The 3,536-nt window shown below is 39.5% G+C and overlaps 1 protein-coding gene across 5 annotated transcripts in view; it reads right to left on the bottom strand.

Moving 5' to 3' along the window:
- LOC107742796 (pumilio homolog 2-like) overlaps positions 1-3,536 on the bottom strand; it is a 107,381-nt gene that overhangs the window by 29,956 nt on the left and 73,889 nt on the right. The window lies entirely within an intron of this gene.

The raw sequence follows: 3,536 nt of genomic DNA, 5'->3' as shown, positions 1-3,536 counted from the left end.
TACGTTTCATATTAAATATAATTTAATACTTAATTACATTAGAAATCTATTACTTTCTTTCTTTTACTCAAGTAAAAGTAGGGATGCACCGAAATTAAAATTCTTGGCCGAAGCCGAAACCGAACAAAATTAAACACTGAGCCGAAGGCCGAATACCGAACACGCTTTTTCAAGTTTTTTTTTATTTTGCCAATTTTTTTCACCATTGCACAAATTAAATAGCCCAAATGTGCTTTTTACTGTTTTGTCTTGCTTTAAAAAAAAAAAGAAAAAAATTACAAAACAACAACTTAAAAATATTTAACACTGAACATTTTTAACATTCTAGCAGACACTATACCAACAAAGCACAATTTAACTTAAAATTAATAAGTTAGTAAAATAATAATTTTTGGCCATCTTGAATCAGGCATGTTTTTTTTTGTTTTGTTTTGTTTTTTACTGTACAATTAAAAGCAGCCTTGCTGAGACTTCTTTTAAAACATTATTATTACAGATCCTAATTTGAACACTATGTGTGAATGTTATAATAAATGTATTAAAACAGAGCTGTTGTAATGATTATTATCATTATTATTGTCTTACTTTTTATTTTATTTTAGAGAACACCAGTAAAATTACAATACTAACATTTGAGAAAAAGCAAGAACTCTTATCAACATTCATAACTTTTATTTTGGCGGAAACGCGCAGGAAGACCTCAATGCTTATTTTTGTTGATAACAGATTTATAAATGAGTCTCATTACGAATACGTCATACGTATCGCATTGTCACATGCCTTGTAAAAATTAATAAAAATGTGACTGAGCAACGAACGAGTAACACTGTTTCAGCGCAGATTTTCCTCGCGCTTTGGACTTTGAACCCTGGAACCAAGCAGATCTGCCGCGAGTTCGTGCAGCGCTGTCAGAATACATGCAATGCGCGCGTGTATTAGAAAACAAAGTTCTGCAGTTTATTTACTAATTGTTTAAGGCCATTTCGCAATTTCAATCATCATACAGTAACCAGCAACAATCACCCCTTCCTCTTCTCACTGAAGACATGCGAAGCTCAATGCTTATTTTTGTTGACAACAGATTTATAAATGCGTCTCATTACGAATACGTCGTACGTATCGCATTGTCACATGCCTTGTAAAAATTCATAAAAATGTGACTGAGCAACTGACGACTGTACCAGCGCTTTGGACTTTGAACCCTGGTTAACAAGCAGATAGCGCTGTCAGAATACATGCAATGCGCGTGTGTATTAGAAAACATAACGTTCTGCAGTTTATTTACTAATTGTTTAAGGCCATTTCGTGATTTCAATCATCATACAGTAACCAGCAACAATCACCCCTTCCTCTTCTCATTGAAGACATGCGATGCAGTCCTAAACAGTCTCTCGCTGTCGGTGCTTGTAATGATTTTTGCGTCTTTCTCCGACAGATTAAATGCTTCCACACTGCTGACGTGTGTGCTGCATAATAAAGAGTGCGCGCCTCTCACTCGGCGCTGGTTGCTATTTGATCGCGTCACGCCATTGTTCGGTACAATTTATTCGGTCTTTTTGCTTATTCAGTTCGGTTGCCGAACATTCGGTGCATCCGCATCCCTAAATATAAATTCACGTCTCGCGCACTTTAATGCCCTTTGAATGTAACGTGTACGTTCCCTTGGAACTGGAATCATGGCGGAATTTCATGTGAAGTCCGCTGCCTGAACAAGAGACCTCCTTACTGAAGTGAAAGTGTTGACTGGTGTCACTATCACGCGAACTCGCCGGCGGATCTCCACCAAATTCGGGGGATCCCTTCAGCTCGAGGACCCCTCTCGAACGCCACCCTCCACGCGTCGGTAGCCCCCCGGGATCGCTTGATCGTTCGACGCCGGACCGCGAATTTAACCACCCGTAACTCCCGAACCCTGGTGGCTATCTCATTCGAAAGTGGGCCTCTAGACGTACACTCGATTCGTGTTCGTGAGGGTTCCTCCAGCTGAAGGGATCCCCTGAATTTGGTGCGGATTCGCAGCAGCGTTACGGAGATATGGCCGTTCAATGGTTTCAATGGTTTTCCATAGATTCAATGGTTTTAAAGCGTTTCATCCAGGTTGCCAGTAGGAAACAATGGAGCGCGCTCTGTTGGACAAACAAAGTAATTACACCATTTCAAGCATTTTATCTGCGTTATATGTTCTGTAAAAAAAAATTTCATATTGGTGGCATATTCGCCGATACCGATATATCGGCGACAGGCTCATATCGGCCGATAATATCGGCAAAACGATATATCGGTCGGGCTCTAATGTAAATGGCTATTTGTTTAATGTCGCGAAATACATTTATTTTGTGTTGGATCACTTACATATGTCGGCAAGTGCGCAGCAGACACACGCCTTAACAATTTCAATAAATCGCTTATCCTGCCCGAAAAGACCATAAACATTGCAAATCACATCTAAAGTAAAAAATAATTTACATACACTTAGTATTACAAAATTATATTACAAAACTAATCCTGTGTGACTGATGCACTTCAGATCGGGCAGTTTTAGGTCAAGGTTTGGCTGTCAGTCAATAGCCGCTTTTCCACTGTCGGGCCAGTGCTTTAAACGGGCCGGGCGGGGCTAATAGCCTCGGACCTGTAGCACCGAGGCCAAAATCACGCTGCATTTCCACCATCGGGCCAGAAGCTCCGCTGCGCTTCACTAAAATCCGTCCTTTACACGCCTCTCAGGAACAACGTCACGCAACCCCATCATTTCGCCAACAAAGAGAAGTTAGCAGAAAACTAATAAGAAATAAGTCACTGGAACTAGCGCGATCACAAAACGAACATGATAAAAGCGGCCGTTTGTTTGCATGCTTTGTTAAAGATTTAAATCCAAAAGCATCAATGTTTTACAATAATAAGAGATACATTGATCATAATGAATTAATTTATCAGGATTGAAAATTAGTCACACAGAAATAAAGCGGTATGAACATAGCATACCTACTTATTCAGTCGAGTCTGTTTCTGTTTATTTGTAGTCACAGTAGGCTATATACATCACTTTATCATTTATATATTTTTATAAAAGCTCCCGAACAAAAAACAGTTATATTTTTATGACATACGCGGAGCTAAACTCTCGAGACGAGACTTAAGATAAAATATGTAACTAAATAAATACACGATAGTGATAGAGAATAAGAAGCTGACGTCTGATTTCAAGCGGTGTTATTTACCATGTTTACTATGGTAACGTTAATGGCTAGAGTGCATAGTCTTTTGCATCCGCTTATAAATATTTCTGCCTTGTATAGTGATCATAATCCACATCGGATCAAGTTATTTCAAACACTAGCTGCTGTCTGAAAGTGAGTTTTGAACTAAAATTATTTTAAAAGTCTTTAATGCTGGTGTTATCTGTTAACTTTATGAAATGATCCGCGGCGCTGACGCTCTCCAGACGAGGAGAATCTCCGCCTTTGTTCATAACCACTCCTCTAGCCCCAGCTGGCCTGCTTTGGCCCAAGGTTTTCGCTGGGCCAAAAAACCCGGGC

Source organism: Sinocyclocheilus rhinocerous, unplaced genomic scaffold (genome assembly GCF_001515625.1).
Source record: "Sinocyclocheilus rhinocerous isolate Xijiao unplaced genomic scaffold, SAMN03320098_v1.1 scaffold822, whole genome shotgun sequence".
In the NCBI taxonomy this organism is placed as follows: domain Eukaryota; kingdom Metazoa; phylum Chordata; class Actinopteri; order Cypriniformes; family Cyprinidae; genus Sinocyclocheilus; species Sinocyclocheilus rhinocerous.
Note: the sequence above shows the minus strand (reverse complement) of the source record. Positions and strands in the feature narration are given on the sequence as shown.